This window comes from Hibiscus syriacus, unplaced genomic scaffold, assembly GCF_006381635.1.
Source record: "Hibiscus syriacus cultivar Baekdansim isolate YM2019G1 unplaced genomic scaffold, ASM638163v2 tig00111847_pilon, whole genome shotgun sequence".
NCBI classification, from domain to species: Eukaryota; Viridiplantae; Streptophyta; class Magnoliopsida; order Malvales; family Malvaceae; genus Hibiscus; species Hibiscus syriacus.
Window position 1 is genome coordinate 96,261 of NW_024063200.1, and position 23,808 is coordinate 120,068.

A 23,808-nucleotide genomic window follows, 5' to 3' on the forward strand; every position below is an offset into this window, starting at 1 on the left:
CCACTGAAGCGGGAGGAACTTGCACTTGCAGAAGGGATTGCTCAAGGTTCGATACATGACTTTTGAGCTCATCATTCATAGCTCGAGATTGGTTCATCTCCTGTTCGAATCTCATCTGTAATTCTCCCATTTCTCCCGTGAGCTCATCTACTTGCTGACTTTTTGTAGAGAATCTCTGCATCCACGATCCAATCTCTGCCTGCTTTCTATCGAGGATTCGATTCCATCCCTATCTCTCAGACCACATCTCTTCTTTCTTTTGCTTTCTTTCTTCTTCGAGCTCTAAAATTCTTCGATCTTTGTCCTCAAAGTCCTCAATTATACTGTTCATCTCAGTTTTTAACCCCTGGACTTGATTCTTTTCTTCTTCTAATTCTTTCAAGCTGACTTCTTTTTCTTCCTGGAGTTTTTGAGCTCTACGAGCCTCAGCTTTATATTGCTTGATCAATTCCTTTTTATCGGCCTCTAGCTCGCATACTTTTGCTTTTCCAGCTTCTATCTTCTTGATCTGACACTTGTTCTCAATTTCCAGACTTTTGATTCGCCGTCTTGCAGCTGCTAATTCTCTGGATCCAAGTCTCTTTCTCACTTGTTGCACCATTTGATAATCCTTTTTTAAGTCTTCTAAATCAGCTTCCACCTCCTCTTTCCGTTCTCTCATCATTATAAACTGTCTGGCATGAAATTCAGCCTCGATAGTCAACATGAAGTTTTCTCTCTCCATCTCTTCTATTTTCTTGGAATCTTTAGCCTTTTCCAATTCAAACTCAATTCTTTGGATTTCCAAATTCAAAGGGATATTTCTGATTTGTTCTTCTATCGACCTTGATCCCTCTCCAGATGTTAAAGGTATCTTATCATTTACCCTCCTGATTCTCCAGGCTTCATAATCAGGCGTCAAGATAACATCCGCTCCAATTACTTTAGTCCTAAAAGTCATCCTCCAGGAATCAGCCACATCTTTGATTTTCTTTCTATAATTGCCTTCTTTATAATCAAATTCAGCGCCAGTCAACCCATGAGTCACAGGAACAAACTGTCGGGCACCGTACTGTCTCAATATCAACAAAGGAGCGTATCCCACTCCTCCCCATAGTCCCAGTAATATAATCCAGTCCAAATCTCCACACTTGAACAAGATTTGTGTATGCATCAGCCACGGTGTTCGCCATGCTATGTTTTGACTCTGTAGATTCCGGAAGAAATCAATCCATTGATCTTTCTGAGATACTTCAGGCCACTCCTTCGTAAGGTACTCAGCAACAGGAGAATAATCTTTCAAAAAACGATTATAGTTGACCTTTTCCTCCTTCCAGAAATGGCTTCTGATCCACACAGTAAGCAATTGAGCACAGCCCATAAAACGACCTCCCCCCAACCTTCTACATATATTCAAAGATCGGAAAGTTTCAGCAAGAATCGCATGGACTGGATTCACCTCTCTTCCTAACTTCTCAACCAAATCGACTACTGTTAGCTCGATCAGCCCCAAACATTTTGGAAAGATTACCAAACCATATATACCCAAAGCAAATACATCTCTACGCATGTTTTCATCTACGTGTGCTTCAGCTATCTTTTGTAAGTGAGACCACGACACTCCCTCACTTTCTCCCTTGCGTTGCAAGCGATCATTTACCCATTTGTCGCTTGTGCCCGAGATCTTTGCAAGCTTTGACTTAAAAGAAGGCCTTTTTATCGGTCGGGAGTAAACTTTGTCCACTTTAACGCTTGGCAAATTCAACAGAAATTGGTATTCCTCGAGGGTTGGAGTCATGTCCTCTCGGTTGAATGTGAAACAACTATAGGCCGGATTCCAAAACTGTATTATGCTTCGCATGAGAACCGGATCTACCTTCACGTATATCAGATGAAATATATCTCCATAAGTCTGCTGAAAAGCTTGCCTCTCAATAAGATTCCAACTTTCCCAAATTGTTTTCAATCCCTGAAGCTCATTCTGTTTTAAAGAAGCTGGTGTATAATCAGACAGATCCGAAACGTAGTTCCCTGATAGACTATCTCCCTGCTCTTTCTGCTTGGCTTCGGACCAGTTCCTTACATCTGCTGGATTCACTTCTTTGTTTAGGAAACTCCTTTCCATCGTGAAAGTCTTTCCACTTTATCGATACTCATAGATCAATCGCCTTTTCTAATGATATGTCTATGCAGTATGAAAAAAAAACAAACAAAACAAACAAAACAGTTAGTCAAAACAATTGTATAAATTTAACCTAAAAAGATATGTAAAACGGGAAATAAATCTACTCCATTTATGTATTATCTACCCGAATAATATTCCTCAAAAAGGGGCCTACCCAAACATGCTTTCTACCATCCTAAATTTATTTAATTAAATTCTAACTGCACCTAAATTCTATTTCACATGCTTTAAAAGAATAAATCTATTCTACACACTCAAAAATAAATAAATAAAATAAAAATAAAAAGGTTAGAGTAGGTTTCTCCATTGTGTACGCCTATTTTGGGTACCTATTGACGGACAGAGGTTCAGTATGACTCTACCTAGTGTGACCGTTCTATGGTTCATTATATGCATGGTTTCAGCTCTTATCCGGAAAAAGGAACTCGAATTGTCCTTAATGTCGGTGCCCCCTTGGGCTACCAAACCCTCAATCCTCACCCATTACAGGTTTCAAACGGACCGAGTTCAATTCGAGGGGATTCACTGCCTTATACCCATACGAGGAATAAATTCCTATGAAGGTATAAGGTATGTATCCCATGGGTTATTTGCTAAAACTCATACGAAGAATAAATTCTTACGAGAGTAAAGCAATCACCCTAACTAATTTGGATCGAAGCTCATGTCTAGAGCTCATGTTATGCTAATGAAAGTAATGTGTGTGAGGAGAAACAAACAAACCTTTGACTCAAAAACAGGGAAAATAAAAAAAAATAACACTCAACGAGAACTAAGAAATATCTAAAAAAAAAATGAAAACAATTAAAATGTTAGTATATAAAAATAAAGATATAAAATAATAAAAAAAAATTCAATACATAGATCATAGTTTTACTAAAGATTCGAACTTATAATTTCCACCATAACGACCATATATAAGCGACCGACAGCCTGACTCTCTAGTTGTCCCCAGCGGAGTCGCCAAGATGTCATAACCATTTTTATTAGGTAAAACAATTAAATATTATTTTTTTAAATGATTATGACGTTAATTTGGATAAATTAGGTGATTTTGGATTAATTAGAATTAAATTGAAAGGAGTCGCCATCGACCTTTGAGTTAGGTAAGTCGAATACCTAATAACATGTTTTTAATTTAAAAAACAATTTTAAAGAAAATCATTTTTTATAAGAATACAAGTCTGCGTTATCAGAAGAAAATTTAGGGGTTCGGAAGTCGGTTACGTCTGTGGAAAAGATAAACATCCACAACGCCCAAAATCGGTACTTAGTCGCTTATATATCGTCATAAATGGTAGAACTTAAAGTTTGAATCAGAAGAAAAAATATGATCTATTTATTGAATATTTGTTAAAATAATAGAAATACTTCACTTGGTAAGAAATCTCAAGATTTGCAATCCTCCAACGAGAAAGCTATCTCATCTATTTCTCATCTATAAAGTATATTCTATCTTTGAATTACCACCAAATAATATCGACATGAGTAGAAAATAAAATATGCTTAATTTATCTAAAACATGTATAGTTAATATTAACATAAAAACCATTAACACAATAAAATTATAAAAATAGAATAATAAATAAATTATGATTTATTTATTGAATATTAGTTAAAATAAAAGAAAAAAACCCTTTTCTCGACAAGAAATCCCGAGATTTGCAATCCTCCGTCGGGAAAGCTACCTCGTCTATTTCATACTTGTAAAGAATATTTTCTCTTTTAAAAAATATAATATCGAAAATTGACAAAAAATACATCATATTTTATTTTTCCAAAACATACATCACTCATATTAAGATTTAATGAAGAAATAATAATAAAGATTAAAATTTAAATATTAAACAATATGAACATCAAATAAAATAACAAAAAATAGAATAACAATAAAAATAATTTCTATAAGCTCGTAAAAGGAAGAATTTGCATTCTTTTTTATATTTATCATATTCTGTTTGAACGTCGTATAGGATTGCATCACTTCGATCAAGTGATACTTTCCACGCCCGTTCCACAAATAATGCCCTTGAAATATTCGATTGACACTAACAAATAAAAGAATACCATATATATATATATATATATATATATATATATATATATATATATATATATATATATATATATATTAATTAAAATGTATTTAATGAATAACGTGTACATACACGTAGTAACAAATTAAACAAGAACATGTATTTAATATCAATATGACCAACATTTATCTTGTTTATATATATACTTATTCATAAAAGAAACATAATAATACTTAATAAATATACCATATTAAAATATAAAGAAAATATCTACCATACAAAGAATACATGAAACAATAATACACATATAGGGTGCAATCATATACATTCAAATAAACATATATACATGGAAAACTCGAATGAACTCATTTTATTAATATGTTTAATACCCATATATTAGGAATTTCGTTGATAAATAATATGTAACTATGTATGACTATATAAAGTGAGAATAAAATAAAATATCACAATTCATAGTAATATATTCAAGGACCAAAAACTAAGAGAAAGAAACAACCAGAATCAAATAGGAATAAATCCTTAACATTAAATAATAATTCAGCAACAATGACTAAAATAAATACCAGGCTAAACATAACAACCAAAACATAAAAATACATAAATTTACAAACTGGTACATGAAGGACAACAATTAAATAAAATAACAGATCAAGGGCTAACAGCATGAATATACGACATTTAAAATCAGTGACTAAAATAATAAATTTACAAATTCCATGGCCAAATTTGAACACCAAGGAAAATATTCACGATATTAAATTAGTAACTAAAATGAAACATTCATAATCATGGGGACCAAAGTCAAATAATTGAAATAAAGACATAATGCATAACCTGGTGACTTAAATAATAATGGAAAGAAACAAGTGCCCAAATCAGAATATTAAAAGTTTCATTCGATGACTAAGCAAAATGATTACAAAGAGTGGGGGACTAAACCTGCTATTTGCCCCTGAACCCGATGACATATAAGGGTAGGATTACAACATACAGGGACTAAAACAACTATTAAACCTTAAAGTAAAAACACGGAAATGGGGGAGGGACCGAAACGGTGCGTTTCATTCGGTGGTTATAAACCACTTTAAGGGTTTAGAAACCTAACCATTCTCATTTTTTCCTTTCTCAGCAGCAGAATCCAACCCGTGGGAGAGAACTCTCCCTTGGCTCACCGCCGTGGGAGGCGACCAAGACTCATGCAACCGCTAATCGGTGGCCACGAAACCTAAACCGATCAACCCTCCCTCACGAACAACCTTTCCTTTGAAACCCAATCTCTAGAACCCAAACCCACAACTTATACTACCCGAAACCAACCCCAAAACCAGAAAAACAAAGGCTTTACCTTCAGATACGGGGCTAGCTGGGATCGGAGAAGGTCACAGCGAGATTCACGGTGGTGGTTCGAGAAGGTAAAACTTTTCTTTCTTCTCCTTTTTTTTCTGTTTCGAATGCCTCCCTCTCTCATTGCCTGTTGATTTTTTTTATCCTCTCCTTTTGGGATGAGATGATGATATCTAGAAAAAATAGGGGATGGGTCTCACTGACTTTGCATGATTACATCCCGATTTTTCGGGATTTAATTTGTTTTTAAATGGGTTCTCGTATCTAGGCTACTGTAGATGAAATATATACTGATTTGGTGATATGTTTCACTGTTGATGACGATGGTGGTGTGGTAACAGTGACTAGATCATCGGAGTGGGCCGGAACTTGCGGCGGCGACACGACATTTCCTCTGTTGAGGGCGACGGCTACTGAACGGTTAGGGTTTTTAGAAACCCTAAATGGCTTCTGATCTAGACCGTTGATTTGGGTCTAGATCCAACGGCTGGGATTTGGGCGGCTGGAAGCTGAAAATGATAAAACCCTAGCGGGTTTGGGTGTTGGGCCTGGACCGGTTCAGGTGTGGCTGAGGGGTCTGTTGAATGTTGAGCTCCGGGATTGGGCCTTTGTAATTTGAATTGGGCTTCAAAGCCTGCAAAAGTGTAATATGTAAAATTAAAAATAATAATAATAATAATAGTTAATAATAATTAATAATAATAAAAAAACCCGGACAAAAACGGGTGTCTACAGCAGCAATATAATTCTAGATTCATTTGTGAAGTTTGTAAAACTAATATAGTTATGATCTTACCTAAACTGAATTTAACCAAAAAGAAAACGAGAGTAATCATCATGAAAAGTATAGTTAGCATTTGAAACTAGGCTACACAATTTCGAGCAAGAATAAAAACTATGGGGAACTTCAAGTTCCTCAACCCTATTGTCTTGGAAATCAATTTGCAGGCATCTACACTGATGGTGTAAAAGAGACTTCTGCTCGTAAGCAATTCGACTTTGATTTTATCAAAAAGAAAATGAGACCAATTATCATGACAACGATAGTTTGCATTTGAGGAAGAATAAAAACTATGGGAAAATTTTAAGTTTCCCGACCTTTTAATCTCGGAAATCAATTTGCAGGATCTACAATAGTGGTGTAAATGAGACACTTGTGTTCGTAAGCTATTCGAGTTCAGCTTGGAAAAAACTTGAATCTGATTCGGTCATTCTCAAGCCAAGCTAGAGCTCTATGGAGCGAGCCGAGTTCGATTATCTTAATACTAGATTCAAGCAGTAAACAAGTCAAATATAAACACCGTTTAAACTACTACAGAAGAACAATTGCACTCATAATGATTATTGTAGACACTAATTTTTCAATTTCATTAAAATTATTCTTGATTATTATTATTATTATTATATTATTATTATTATTATTATTATTATTATTATTATTATTATTATTATTATTATTATTATTATATTACAAATACAAAACAGGCCCAATTCAAGCCCAACCCGGACGACCCAATAGAAGATCCAAACCCTTTAGGGTTTGTAACATTTCAGCTAGGGGTTTCTAACCCTAGCCTCAACCGCCGCCTCAAACTTCCATAAACCCTAGCACCGCAGCCGCCTCTGTCAGGTGCATCGTCCAACTGCTGCCAAGTGCTCCAATCGGCCACTGCCGATGGTCAGCCGCCCCACGTCGATACCTCACTGCCACGACGCTTCTCCAGAAGTTTCCAGGAGTGCCATAAAGCCGCCCACGTCGTGCTCTATAGTGAGTCACCACCATAGCTATGGTGACTCACCGAGCTTTACCCTTGTGACCGGTCCAAAACGAGACTCGGTGGTGGCTATAAAGCCATCGGTCACCTGCAAGAAAAAAAAGAGAGACACAGAGAGCAACAGAGAGAACTACCAACAAGCAACCAACAATATACATCAACAACTGAAAAATAAACCTAAAGAAGAGAAGCGATTACCGAGGAAAGAACACGACCATCAGAGCCTCTACAAGCTTTCAAAATACTCGAAAACCCTAAGGTATAATTTTAGATCTACGAAAATCTAGGGTTTTTTTAGAGGAAACGGAGGTCGGAATCGGCCTTACGACCATCGGATCTACGATTTGAATAATTTGGGAAATTTCGGCCACCATCGACGGTGGCCGGCGACGACCATTATTGTCGGAGCATGGCGGCCGACGAGTGGCGAGCTCTCTTCCCCGATGAATGTATTTAGAGAGAAGGGAGAGTTCTCTCTCTGAAGAGAGAGAACCAGAAAAAAGAAATGAGGAAAATGGCTTATAGGGGAGCCAGTTTTTGGGTTTATAAACCCTTCCCCGAACGACGTCATTTTGGGGAGGGGGTATTTTTGTAATTACCATCGAGGGTAAAACCCTTTCCGCAATACATGTTGTTCTGTAAGTTTGCAATTTAGTCACTAAAAGCAACTTTTGATTATTTTAATTTAATTTCGTAATTTTATTTAATTTTATTTTAGTCATTATATGTATATATATATTTAGGATAAATAATATATCTAGTCCCTCATAATTTTATTTTTTATTTATTTTAATCACCGATTAATAATTAGGGTTAATTACACTATTAGTAATTATATTTTCCTAATAATTCGAATAAGTGTTGTAAATTTTAACATTTTATATATTGATATTTTAATTATTTTTTATTTTTTGACTATTAATTTTTATATTTTTATATTTTGTATGATAATCTTATAGCTTTAATTGTTTGTTTTAGTCATTAGTTAATTGCAATTTATTTTTATTATGTTTTTCAATATATTTAATTTAATATTTTAAATATTATTTATTCATTTATATAAATATATTTTAAATATATATTTATTTTTCAATATTAAGAAAGGACAGTCTTAAAGCAACTGGATGTCCATTTTCTGATATTTTTAAATAAATAAATATTTTACTTTTATAAATTATATATAAATCTATTTTTTAATATTTTTTATATTAAGAAAAGAGCTGTCTTAAAGCACATAGAAGCTCTTTTCTGATATTTCTAAATAAATAAATATCTTATTTATATATTAATAGATTCTTATTTATATATTAATAGATTTTTTTAATTATAGTAATAAATGTAAAATAACAAGATTATAAATTAAATATATATCTTCGAATTTTTAAATTTCTAATAATAGAGACAATTTATAATTAATAAGTACCAATTTTGGGCGTTGTGGGGGTGCTAATCATTTCCCAAACGTAATCAACCACGAATCCCTTTTTATTATTAAAAAGAACGAATTTTTGGTTAAAACGCAGATCAATTTATCTTTTAATTGATGTTTTCTTAAAAACTATTTTGAAAGATAATTTTTAGGTATTCGACCTACCTGACCCAAAAGGCCGATGGCGACTCCCAAAACATTTAAAAAAAACATTTATTCACATCACTTTTCCCGCCAAGTAAAAATTTCGTGCCCGGACAAAAACCGGTTACGATAGTTTGGCAACTCTGCTGAGGACTGGCCAAACTTTAAAATCAATTACAAATTGTCTCTATTAATTAGAAATTAAAAATTCATATATTTTAATTTATAATTCTTTCTTTTCAAAATTTTTATATATACTTATTATTTTCATAATATTTATATATATTATTTTATTAATGTTTTATTTTTTAATGTATTAAATTTCATTATTTATTTGTCTGTCAGAGGTTTGAACATTTCTCCTCACGCACAACGTATATTGCATAACATAAGCTTTTTAATCAAGCTTGTCCCTTTTAAGTGGGAGTGAAAGCGACGTCTTCGTGAGAATTTATTCTCCGTGTCAGACCTAGCAAGTAGCTTTCGGGGTTCATATGCTCTATGTCTTCGTGGGAATTTATTCTCCGTGTCAGGCATAGAGAAATGTGTCCCCTCGAATTGAACTCAGTCCGCTTAAAGTCTGTGATGGACTAGGATTGAGGGTTTGGTAGCCCAAGGGGGCATCAATAAGGACAATTCGAGTACCTTTACTCATAGAACCAAAACCTTGCATACTGAACCTCTGTCCGTAGGTGTACAGAGAGGAGAAATAAGTTCTAACTTTTTGTATTTTTAATTTATTTGATTTTTTCTTTTTCTGAATAAATGCCTACGAACTAGAAATCATACAGTTAGGTTAATTTTTCCAAACAAAGCATGGAACTAGAAAGCATGAGGTTAGGATTTATACCTTGATAGATAGGATCTTTTTCTTTCCATTAATTGGTACTAACCAAATTATTTTTTCCTTTCTCATTTTTATTTTTTTGTTTTGCTTTAACTTTTTTACATGGATTTCTTTTGTTTGCATTGCATGATCATGGCATAACCAAAAGGTGTTGGCTTGAAAGACTGTTCATCAAATTGGAAAGAAATCGTAAATGGACAAAAAGTTTTATGATCGACCAAAATATGACGCAGCCAAGGAAAGGCATCCTGAGGGAACTCCGAGGATAGAGGAGAGTTATGCACCCAAAGAGAGTATGCCTATTGAGAAGCAAAAAGAGATACGATAAATAAGAGAGCAGATGTCCAAGATGATGGGTAGAATATTTGTTTTGGCCAAAGGAAAAGAGATCCCTCCACAAATAGAGATCAATGAACATAATCTTGCAATTTCATATATGCAAGGGACTTATGATCCTAACCAATTTGACAAATTACAGACACTCATCATTCGTATTCATAAGTCGTCTGGAGATACCAAAGAAATGGTAACAACTGTTAAAAGCTCCCAGAGATTAGAAGAAATCATGTGATCTGAAATCGTCGAGGTTTAGTCTGCTCCTGATATCTAAAACTCAGATTCAATCCAAGATAAAAGGTGGTTCTCATTTTGATGCTATTCCTATCTCATATAAAGAGTTGTATGAGAAGATACTTGAAGCACGAGAAGTGTCTCCGTACTACATAAAACCGTTCCAACCTCCATATCCGAATTGGTATGACATCAACATTTATTGTGAATATCATGCTGGAGCTCAAGGACATACCATTAAGAATTGTCTTGCCTTCAAACGTCGAGTCCAAAGTCTTTTGGATCATGGAACCTTACAATTTATGACAAATGATCAACCTAGTTTGGTAACTGAAGGTCCTGCTAGTTTAATACCAAAAGTATTCAAAGGTAAGAATATCATTAGGGGCACCCAGAAAAAAGAAGATTTGTTGAGGTCTGAGGCTCAAATACATCACTTAAAGATTGAAAACGATAAATTGAGCACCAAAATGGAAATTATGCAGGAATATTTCCAGAAGGTCAGTCAAGCCTTTCAAAATGTTGGCATAGGAAACACCCCAGAAGAGTGGATAACAGGGGTCACCAAACTGAAAAAGAACTGCAACATAAATGAAGGACGAGCCAAGAAGTTTTCTCATGATTTACGAGTTGCAGAAGAAAGACGCAATACATCTGTCTTGGAATTGGGAAATTGTCAAGCTAAAAATCAAATGTTAAATAGTGCTATGACCAACATGGAAGCATCATATCAGATCCATCAACATCATATCGATACTAAAGCCACTAGAGCCAAGAACAAGATATTGAAGAAATATTTAGATGATTATGGAGATCTTGTACGAGAACTTCTTGAACAAAAAGAGTCTCTCACAAGAAAAAATTAACATCATTGTTTACAATTCCGAGAATTGACATAAAAGATGAAGGAAAAAGACAATATCATGAAGGAAGCTGCTGCTCAAGCAAACAATGTGGCTCATAAGTTGGTGGACTTAGCTGGCTTCAAGAGAGAATTAAAGCAGATAGATAACTCCACACCTGAACATGAGTGGAAGTTAATTTGGATTTTAAAAGAAATAGAGAAATTAGGAGTGAAAGTTATCCCCTACATGTAAAAGTTTTGTTTGATGCACGGAAACTTTTGTGTTCAATGAAATTTGTTCTAAGATGATTACTCTTGAGTAATACCTTTTCATACATGCATTTGTATTTCACATCTTTGCATTTTCATTTTGTATTCATACTTTTATGTTTACATCTTTACATTGCACAGTTTGCATTATTATTTTTACATTTTTGCATTTTTGCATTTACATTACATTGTTTTTATTTATTAATCATAAAAACATGTAAATAATTCATGAAAGATTTTTGTAACAGTAAAATCAAGATCATTCATTTATATTACTGAATCATCATCATGAAAACAATGGAGCAATCTTGTGAGGGTCTACAAGATCAGTGGTCAGAACAATTGACAGGGTTACCTCAGGATACAATAAAAGAAGTATCAGATTTAGTACCAGATGGATTAAATCAAATTATTCAGTGGATGACATATGATAAAGAAGATATAACTGATAAAGAACAACCATGCTGTCAGATTAAGGAGTCGAGAATGATAACAAACCCTGGGGTATCCCACTCGAACCCAAAGAATAGCCTCGTTAATTATTCACAATATGAAGAGAGACTCAAGAGGGCAGATGAAGCAATCAGAAATATGAAAAGTGTTAATGCTTCCCACAAAGAACTAGAAGCAAGAGAGCTCAGCTTGGTTCCGGATTTGGTTATTCTCCATGAATTCAAAATGCCAGATTTTGAGAAATATAACGGCACCAGTTGTCCTCTAATCCACCTGAGAATATTTTGCAGAAAAATGGAAGGGTATTTGAATTTTGATAATTTGTTAATTCACTTCTTCCATTATAGCCTCATTGGACTAGCAGTAGTCTGGTATAATCGGTTGACCCAAGAACAAATCAAGAGATGGGTTGATCTAGCTGATGCATTTTTGGGAAAATATCGGTATGTTAAAGGATTAGCTCCAACACGTATGGATCTTCGAAGAGTAAAGAAGAAAACCAATGAAAGATTTCAAGAGTATGCATTAAGATGGAGAGGAGTAGCAGCACAAGTTCAACCTCCCATGTTAGAAGAAGAGATATCACATATGTTTCGTGATTCCCTTCCCGCTCCTTTCTTCGAGTTAATGTAGGCAAATCCGACGAAGGAATTCGAGAATCTTGTGACGAGTGGAGAATTAATTGAGAATGTAATCAGCGAAGAAAACTCAAAAGTCACATCCAAGAGCCCGAAGGATCAGAAAGTGAAAGATGATGATATGAATGAATATAGCATCTATAGTCCCCGTAATTGCAAAAGAAAAAGAGCAAGTAGTTGTTCGGATCGACCAAAGAAAGTCACGTGATCAAGAAATACTTTAGAGGTATTTCAAACTTCTATTTCAAACTTATACCCTCATTTGATTAAGGGTCAATACATCACACCAAGACCAATGAAAATGCCACCAAACCCTTCTGCTCATAACTATGATCAAGGTAGTGTTTGTGATTTTCACTTAGGGGTATTTGGACATTCCACGGGCAATTGTAGGCAACTGTTAAAAGAAATAGAGATGCTTGTTGATAAAGTAGTCTTGACACAAGAAATGATCAAGAAATGGGGGGCAAATAAAGATGAAAATCCTGAGACAAGCACACACCCAACATTAGAGAAGTAATGATGCATAAACAAGTGGAAGTGTTATCTACCACTGTAGTACCTTTTTATTTTCAACATCTTGTTTGAACATGTTTTTTGTTCCTTTCTCTGCCTTTTGTGCAATAAATAAATTTGTGTTGCTTTTATGGTTATGAGCATTGAATCAATTTTGCAATCTTGCAGTTCTTTTAATATCAACTGGATTAAAAAACTCTGCATGATTAGAGTTATAATCTTTGACAAAATATCAAGATTGAAAACCAGAAAAACAAGGACCCTTGACTTTACTTCAGAAGAAATACACCCAAACACTATCCTATTACGAATATGAGATAGCCTTCTCCTATTGAAAGGAATTACAAAAAGGTTTGGTATTTATATATAGGAGCGTACAATATGGGGCATTGTTGGTGTATTACATTACAAAACCGACTAGAATATTTTTCTATTGATAACATTCGATGATGAATATAATTTTTACAAATAGATAAATCTAGTTTAAGTCAGTAGCTTGAGAATTGAACTCTAACAAAGAGATTTTTTGAATTCCACCAAAACACTTAGACTATAACAGGTTCTTCTTAACAAGCTTAAGAAATTGGATTTGGATACCCATGATATATTATTATATATACAATAACGCTTGAGTTATCCCCCTAAAGCAATTGGTTAATAGCCCCGGCTTTATGGATAATATTCAGTTAGATTGTTAAGCTCGAGTTGTCCCTCTAGAGCAAATGGTTAATAGCCCTGGCTTTATGGATAATATTCAGCTAACCTATTATACTATTATATGCAATAAAACTGTCCCTCTAGAGCAATTGGTTAATCACCCCATCTTTATGGATAAGTTTCAATTAGCCTGATAAAGGTGATTATATTATTATATACAATAAAGCTGAATTCAGCTAGCCAAAATGGCAAATGTGTTAACAAATGGACTAAAGGAGTTGCGAAACACCTGTTATAGTCAACTTCACACAAGCACTCAGAAATTCATTTTTAGACCAATATTTTTTCACTACTTTGATTAGATGAGTCTAAATGAAAGATTCCAGAGAATTGAAATGGAAGGGCTCTAGAAGGTCTAGTAATTGGCAATCTTAGCTGCGTCATTTTGTATGCATCCTATTAAAATACCAAGTCCTTAAAGTGAGGCATGTGAAAAAGTTCACAAAGAGAGAGAGGAGTGACATCTTAAATAGATGTAACCATAGAAAATAGGAAGGCCATCCTGAAACTAACCCAAATTTTGATACTTGTCAAAGAGCTATAATTCTTAAATTTTAAAGAGTTATTAATTCTTTTGATATTCTTTGAATTCATGCTTATTATTTGATTCTATTGTGAACCTGAAATAGGCAATACTTCACAAAATTGTGTTATTCTTCGATAAAGAAAGGAGAAAAAACATTTTCAAACAGGACAGTCTCAAATGAAGAAGGTCCTTGAAGCAAGTTGCTGTTTATTCTACTTTTATTGTAGAAAAAGAAAGTGATGCCAAAAAGATGAAGCATTTCACATTCTTGAAAGAAATGAGTCTGAGAGTCCAAAAAATCTAGAGAATTGAACTTGTGACGTTCTTCTGTGACATCATTAGCAATCCATCAAGAAAGATTATCACTTATCTCATGTTGAGGGCAATAAGCATCACCAGACAAATTATTTTCCCCAGTCATCAATTCATCCTTCAATCACAGAGCTATAAGTCCCATTAAGGTGTATTATGGGAATGAACAAGTCAACAACTGCACTCTGGTTATACTATGATACTGGTTCAAGTCTTGATGCATCATTGCTGCCTCTTCCATGCCGATTATTTTCCTTGTCAGGATTATATCCCTTATGTCCTTCAGAAGATTGTTGAACTTGAAATTAAGGACTTATGACACAGAATAAGACATTGGAACAGATTCTACACTTGTATGCCTTTCATATTAGGTAACATTGGTTATAAGATTCCAAAAGTAGAGATAACCAGTTTTACTATCAACTAAACCTTTCTATGGTTTGGGAAGAGTGAGATATGGTAGTGTGTATCTTGGGGTTACAAAAGAGAAAGTTGTTATGGCAGCCATTGCAAGAAAATGCACCAACAAAAATCTTCTAGTTCATCCTGATGATGTTTATTTCTTCTAGTAAGGTTGTTACACTGGATGTCACCGACAAAAAGGTCGAATCTGCCAAATCTACTCATCAATTGCTCCAATCAATCACCATTCAGTTCTTGCACATCTGTTTTCAAAGGTATGCCAATACAAGAGAATGAAACCTCTATATCACTGATCCCAGAGAAAAGAGACAGGACATTGATACTACCAGGGAACATATCTCTAGCAGATCCTCCTCGTGTATGGTTTTTAGGGAAACCTAGAAGCATTTTCACATCATCGGGTTCAAGTAGAACAACTTTATTCCTTCCGACCCATACCATATTCCATTTTCGGTACTCATCAAGAACATACTTCTGGACTCTTGAAGGTGGCTCATCATCATAAGCTTCAAGAGCCTTACGGATCCTTTCTGTCAATTTAGCACTTATTGTACATGTTTGTAAACATTTCAACTTTGTTCTTGGATCCCAGGAATGCCACCATTTTGTTTTCAATGGATAAACATCATGTATGGTGCGTGGAGAAAGCAGAATAAGAGGAAATCTGTTCTCAATTGGCAGATTATGAATATAACCCCTTTTTCGTGCAACAACACAAAAATAATTTGAATCTACAAATTTTGGCTCTACCTCATATAAGTACCGTGACATTTTGGTCCAAACACCAACTGGAGCAAGTGCCACGTTCTCGTAGTAGAAATAAGGAGGCCCAATAGCATCTTGTGAAAGTGTTCTTTGAGTTATCTGATCTGGTTCAGTAAAAACCCTAAAACCAATCATTATATTTAGAAGATGAACTGCCTGATCGTCTTCATTGAGAAGCTTCTTTTCAAGCTTCTTCTGCTTATCCCTTTTCCAAAAATCATAGCCCGAGTTTTGCCTTTGCTTGTAATTGGGGTCATTGCATAATGGTTTCCTATCTTCTACCGGAAGAAGTGTGTCAGCAGCTTTAGCCATTGAGCAGCACATATAAAATCTGTCAACTCTACAATTGATGAATCCAGACCACATCTCTCCATGGCTATTGAAACCTCAGCCTCTGAGTACCCCATTTTTTTCAAGTATAACAGTTTATTCTCCTCATCAGATTCAGAATTCAGGATTTCCTCGATATCAGAAAAACTCTCAATATCTGTGAAATTATCCTGAAAGATCGCTTCATAATCAGATAAGTAGTTATCAGAATCAACATGTTGCATGTGTGCTGACTTTTCAAGAGCCTTCACTGAAAGCAAGGTTCACTGTGTCAGCCTGAAATGAATTACCAAGCGATTTACACCATTCTATCCGATTAGATCCCTCCAGATCCAAAGAATGAGCACTTTATTTAGAAAAGGCACATATCTCAGGTATTTCTGTCAGAATGATTGATTACTTATTAAGTTCATGACAACATGAAGAGAATTCCTCAGGTTACATGACAAATGTTGTTTAGTGACACCATAATGAGAAAACAGATTTGGGGCACGAATAAAGCCACAAGTACCCACCATAGTGCATCGTTAAAATTGAACCTTGTGGGGATCATGATATTCAAGTCAAATAGACGTTGAGAGTAGACCTTACCATTTAGAAGAACGAGGGTATTTTGAAGGCCCAATTCAGACAGATCCATGTGGGGCATTTTGGAGGCTCATTTCAGCAAGAAGTAATGTTGAGCATACTTTTAACATCTGTATCAACAAATTGTTGGGGCATTTTAAAGGTTACTTCAGACATATCCATGTTGGACATTTTGAAGGCTCATATTAAGAAGAAGCAAATGATGGGGCATACTGAAAGCCCCTTTTAGTCAGAATCAGAAATGTTGATGTATTTTGAACGCCTGTATCAGCAAATGTTAGGGCATGCTGAAAACCCATATCATCTTGCAGAAAGATCATTGACTTGAGCAAATATTTCCAATGAGACAGAAAGAATGAAGAATGAAAATAGTGAAACAGTGATAGTCAAGCTGACTGTACATAATTGCTTCATTTATGATGCAGTTTCATTAGGGTCCTGTTATTGAACAAATATCTACTCAGCAAGTATGGTTTCAAATACCCAATCTTCTTAACCATGTGTCACATGACATCATGTTCTTTGTTAAGCTACATTACGGTTACATGGATAAAGATGGTCCCCATGCAGATTATTCGATCCAGGATTCAGTTCTTCAAAATCTTGGCTTTGAATTTTGCATTCTCTGTATCGGTGATGATTGAAAATATGTCTTTGAAATTCCTGGCAGTTAGTTTCAATCATATTGTTGGGGTTACGAAGCTGTTTTTCACATCAGTTTTTGTTTACTTGATGACATTGAATAAAGAGGCTCGGCTTACGTATATTGCACTTTCCCGATGTTACTGGGGTTATCATTGCCAGCCATGGTGAACTGAGTTTTCATCTATTTGGTTTATCATGTACGTTTCATCCCCGGCGGCAAGAATTCCATGGATATCGTTCCGTACATGGCTCCTATAGCGGATGTGTTTCTACTTCCTACAATGCTCATTACGGAAGAAAACGTGATCCGTATCACTTTTCCCTTGCCCAAGATGATATCAAGATCAGTTGGTATCTCTTATTTAATTCAACACTACTATATTTCGTGAATTTGACCATCTTTTTGGTTATACCAACATTTCACTTATATTCCCATTGAGTTTTGTTATCAAGTGGTCTTGTGACATCATACAAAAAGTTCTGAACACTATGAAAGAGCTTCCCTGCCCAAAAATCTGTGCAGAAGCCACAAGAAAAGATGAATGTGTTGTCAAATGTTTTACGAACTAGTTATTCTGATGTTGAACCAATGTTGTGATCATATGGTTTCCATTTTTGATTCAAAATAAAGTCTATCTTCTTCAACCCCAAGGTCAGAAGTTAGATATGATGAAGATTCTTTTCCATGAGAAAGGGAGAAGAAATTTTAACACAAGAAACTAGTGAAGTCAACTATGGTTGAACGACATGTTGTTGTTAAACATCTCGACATGATATGGTCTAAGATGACTTGTTCGATATCCAATTAGAGGTAGAGACATGAAATGAATTAGGATAAATCCTCCTTGCGATGTGTTTCAAAAGTCAAATCAGAACAGAAGCTGATCTCCTAATTAATCTCTGCTGAGTCAGGCATATCTATATCTACACTCTTCAAAGATGATAGATTTTCTCTTCAAAGATGATAGATTCTCTTTTCAAATATGACCTCTTTATTGGATTTTTACACAAGTCCAAGCAAAGAAAGCCGATGTTATCAAAGACAAAAATGCGGCATCAAGTTCATAATTCTGATTACGGCAAGAATTCCATAAATGAAACATTTCTTCTGAGATTTTAATGCAAGCCAAGAAGATACAAAGATACAAAATTGATCAGATGGTTCTTCAGCTTTATGGCATAGGTTGCTACACTGATATCCAAAGGTAACCCTGGAAATAAATGATCAAGTGAAAAAAGACCAAGTTCACCACTTTGAAGTCAAATGAAGATTGCATAAACATTCATGCATTCATAAGAACTTCATTTGCATAATAGAAAATGCATTACATTGCTACATTTAATTGCATTCAAACATAAGGTTTTGCAGATTTTCGTATGAAAAAGAAGATTCATGATGAACAATACCTTACAAGAAGAAGGTAGAATTTAAAACCTCAAATACGAGAATCACGCAAATATCTGAAGAATAGATGGACTCAATCCACACAAAAAAGTATTATTTTGGGGCATGTTACCCAATCAACAAGTTATTTCAATGAGAAAAACGCTTTCCAAAGTTTCTCATTTAATCTTTTCTAAAAAAGAAATTGTTGAAAATTAAGAAAAAAATTTATATAATTTTTTTACTTAGTAAACTATTTCCAACATCTGTAAGACCTACAGTGCATGATGTTTTCAAAAAGCCTTCGGGAGCTTTTTGATCTTAAAGCCTCAGGGTCATCTGTAAGACCTACAGTGCATGATGTTTTCAAAAAGCCTTCAGGAGCTTTTTGATTTTAAAGCCTAAGGGTTATCTGTAAGACCTACAGTGCATGATGTTTTCAAAAAGCCTTCGGGAGCTTTTTGATCTTAAAGCCTCAGGGTCATCTATAAGACCTACAGTGCATGATGTTTTCAAAAAGCCTTCGGGAGCTTTTTGATCTTAAAGCCTCAGGGTCATCTGTAAGACCAACAGTGGATGATGTTTTCCAAAAAGCCTTCGGTAGATTTTTGATTTTAAAGCCTCAAAGTCATCTGTAAGACCTACAGTGCATGATGTTTTCAAAAAGCCTTCGGGAGCTTTTTGATCTTAAAGCCTCAGGGTCATCTGTAAGACTTACACTGCATGATGTTTTCAAAAAGCCTTCGGGAGCTTTTTGATTTTAAAGCCTCACTGTCATCTATAAGACCTACAGTGCAAGATGATAGGACTTCTGGACAGAATGTTTTCAACATTTCCATCCTACTCAAAAGAAGTCAAATGAAAAATTATTTTCTTTTCCGTCTTTGCTCCATTCTTGTTAACACAAGAATGAGCAAATAGGGGCAGCTATAGACACTAATTTTTCAATTTCATTAAAATTATTCTTGATTATTATTATTATTATTATTATTAAAATATTATTATTATTATTATTATTTTATTACAAATACAAAACAAGCCCAATTCAAGCCTAACCCGGATAGCCCAATAGAAGATCCAAACCCTTTAGTGTTTATAACATTTCAGCTAGGGTTTCTAACCCTAGCCCCAGCCGCCGCCTCAAACTTCCAGAAACCCTAGCGCCGCAGCTGCCTCTGCCAGGTGTATCGTCCAGCTGCTGCTAAGTGCTACAACCAGCCACTGCCGACGATCAGCCACCCCACGTTGATACCTCACTGCCACGACGCTTCTCTAGAAGTTTCCAGAAGTGTCACACAGCTGCCCACGTCATGCTCTAAGGTGAGTCACCACCATAGATATGGTGACTCACCGAGCTTTACCCTTGTGATTGGTCCAAAACGAGACTCGGTGGTGGCTATAAAGCCATCGGTCACCTGCAAGAAAAAAAAGAGAGACACAGAGAGCAAGGAACAGAGAGAGCAACAGAGAGAACTACCAACAAGCAACCAACAACATACATCAACAACCGAAAAATAAACCTAGAGAAGAGAAGCACTTACCGAGGAAAGAACACGACCATCAGAGCCTCTACAAGCTTTCAAAAAACTCGAAAACCCTAAGGTATAATTTTAGATCTACAAAAATCTAGGGTTTTTTTAGTGGAAACGGAGGTCGGAATCGGCCTTACGACCATCGAATCTACGATTTTGAATAATTTGGGAAATTTCGGCCACCATCGACAGTGGCCGGCAGCGACCATTATTGTCGGAGCATGGCGGCCGACGAGTGGCCAGCTCTCTTCCCCGATGAATGTATTTAGAGAGAAGGGAGAGTTCTCTCTGTGAAGAGAGAGAACCAGAAAAAAGAAATGAGGAAAATGGCTTATAGGGGAGCCGGTTTTTGGGTTTATAAACCCCTCCCCGAACGACGTCGTTTTGGGGAGGGGGTATTTTTGTAATTACCATCAAGGGTAAAACCTTTTCCGCAATACATGTTGTTTTGAAAGTTTGTAATTTAGTCACTAAAAACAACTTTTGATTATTTTAATTTAATTTCGTAATTTTATTTAATTTTATTTTAGTCATTATATGTATATATATATTTAGTATAAATAATATATCTAGTCCCTCATAATTTTATTTATTTTTATTTTAATCATCGATTAATAATTAGGGTTAATTACACTATTAGTAATTATATTTTCCTAATAATTCGAATAAGTGCTGTAAATTTTAACATTTTATATACTGATATTTTAATTATTTTTTATTTTTTCAATATTAAGAAAGGGCAGTCTTAAAGCAACTGTATGTCCATTTTATGATATTTTTAAATAAATAAATATTTTACTTTTATAAATTATATATAAATCTATTTTTTTTAATATTTATTTATTTTTTATATTAAAAAAATAGTTGTCTTAAAGCACCTAGAAGCTCTTTTCTGATATTTCTAAATAAATAAATATCTTATTTATATATTAATAGATTTTTTTAATTATAGTAATAAATGTAAAATAACAAGATTATAAATTAAATGTATATTTTTGAATTTTTAAATTTCTAATAATAGAGACAATTTATAATTAATAAGTACCAATTTTGGGCGTTGTAGGGGTGCTAATTCTTCCCTAAACGTAATCGACCACGAATCCCTTTTTATTATTAAAAAGAACGAATTTTTGGTTAAAACGCAGACCAGTTTATCTTTTAACTGATGTTTTCTTAAAAACCATTTTAAAAGATAATTTTAAGGTATTCGACCTACCTGACCCAAAAGACCGATGGCGACTCCCAAAACATTTTAAAAAAAAACATTTATTCACATTACTTTTCCCGCCAAGTAAAAATTTCGTGCCCGGACAAAAACCAGTTACGACAATAATGACATTGATAGCATCCAAGAAAATCATAAACATATAAGAAAACTCATACAATCAATGGAACCGAGATGAAAATACCTGGCATTTCCCCAGGAAGCCAAGGAGAGGCCTTTACAGCATCCGACATGCCTCTGAGATCACTCAACTTAAACAAAATCTTCAAATCGTAATTGGAGAACGCTTTGGGAATCCCAAAACAAGCAACGTAAAGCAGCAAACCCCTTGCATCAGCTGCATCGGCTTTGCACAAACCACCCTCGTTATTCAATCTCTTTCTCCATGCAACAGCTCTATTCTCCGCTAAAAAACTCTTCCCAGTGCCATCTAAAACCAATTTGGCTGGTTCTAGGGCAAGCTTTAGAGCAGCAGGGACTTCTTCTCGAAGCATCGGGAGTTTCGATAAGCGTTTCATAATGCATCTACGGACCGATTTACCGCGCATACTCCTGCAATGGCTTCGGATTCCGTTACACGAGGATTTCGGAGGAGGAGCTGTTTTGGGTCCTTTTGTACCGTTTTAGCTTTATTTTTCGTTGATTTGAGACAAGTTTTTGGTTCAATTTTTTGGGTGTTGCTAATCTTGCTGCGGCTCGTTGAACTTGGAGTAGATGGCCTTGTGGATGAAGTCGAGGTGTTTCGTTAGTTCGTCGAATTTACTTTTGAAAGCGAGGATGGCGAAGGCGTGGGAGGCTTGGTCGTCGATGGATTTGAAGAATGTGGGTTCTTCTTGTGGTTTCTGTTGTTCGGGCTGATATGGTTCTGTTTTGACGGTGACTAACGGTGGGGGAATGGGTGTCGGGGACGAGAGGGAGGGCAGCGATTGAAGTGATTGGTGGCAAACGGTGGCCGAAACGGTGTCGGGGAAGGGAAGGAGGACGGTGATTGAAGTGGTTCTTGCATGATGGCGGCGAGAACTGTGGCGGTTGAAGGTTTGGCCATTACCATAACAAGTGACGTCAAAGCACAATGATTTTGATGGATGATTCAATTTACCTCTCAAAACAAGTCGTGTTTATTCTTCTTCGCACGAGAAAAGTCTTCTGTTTTGAGTCCCAACTATGAAATAGATGTTGCATGGTGCTCTAAGATGAAGCGAAAAGCTGAACATATGAAAGAAAAGCTAGAAAGCGAACTCCATGCATACAATTACAAGCTAATTCAATATATTCTTTTTTTCAAGTTGTCTATTATGATAACTTTATTTTTTATTTTTTATTTTTCAATCGAATTTAATTAAAGAAAGTATAAGAATGGGATACAATGATTTTGGAGACTTTTACTCTACTCTCGGTGCATTGTGGGATGCTTTTGAAAGCTATGCTCGAACTCGTGATTATTGCACTACATCAAAGCATATTATTCAGACGTGTTTGTAAAGCTGAGAAAAGCAAACACACGAGGCACTTGAAACCCCCACTGTTGCTAACTTATGTTGGCTTATTTGGAGGCTAAGAACTACAAGCTTGCTGCTCGTAAGGTTTGTCAAAGGGCTATGTTTCATTTCACCTGCAAGCATTCCTTCGCTATACATAAGAGAAACCTCTTTTACTTTCAAAGCACCCTCTAAAGCCGTTGCAAAGTTATACCAATCTTTCATATTAGTAATAATCATAAATTTATAATCATAGAAAAAATTTCTGTAGAAATACAAGTATTATTGTAAGTTCTATCTTTTATCTTGTATTCTGTCTATTTCAATATTTTATCTTAAAACTCTAATATATGTTATTTTGATCTACTACCTTAATCTTAAGAGTGACATATAGACTTTGTTGTTGTAAAGCGAGTCATTTTCACATATAACAGAAGGTTTTAAGTATCAAAAATAAAATCATGAAAGAGACAGACTGCTTGCTTAAAGATAAAAATTGCAATCATACTATGCATATAGACTCTAACAAAAATAATATTACATATATTAGTAAAGGTTTTAATAATTTAGTAGATATGACGTCTATATATTTTAATAAAATGTATAATAAAGTTATTAAAATAGAACAACAAATTAGCATCCTAGGATAGGTAACTGAAATATATCTAAAAGTGAATCTAAAATGTTATTATATTATTATATGATATTAATAATAAGTCAGATCGTGTAGTAATATCTTTTAAACAAGAAGATGAAATAGTCGTTGGTCCTTTATATTATGGAAATGGAAATACCATACTAATTTTATCAGATGAAAACAAAATTTATCTGA

At 34.9% G+C, this 23,808-nt stretch overlaps 1 pseudogene; it reads right to left on the reverse strand.

Annotated features, from left to right (window-relative positions):
• LOC120172199 overlaps positions 1 to 23,201 on the reverse strand; it is a 36,850-nt pseudogene extending 13,649 nt beyond the window's left edge.
• Positions 23,202 to 23,808: the final 607 nt, after the last annotated feature.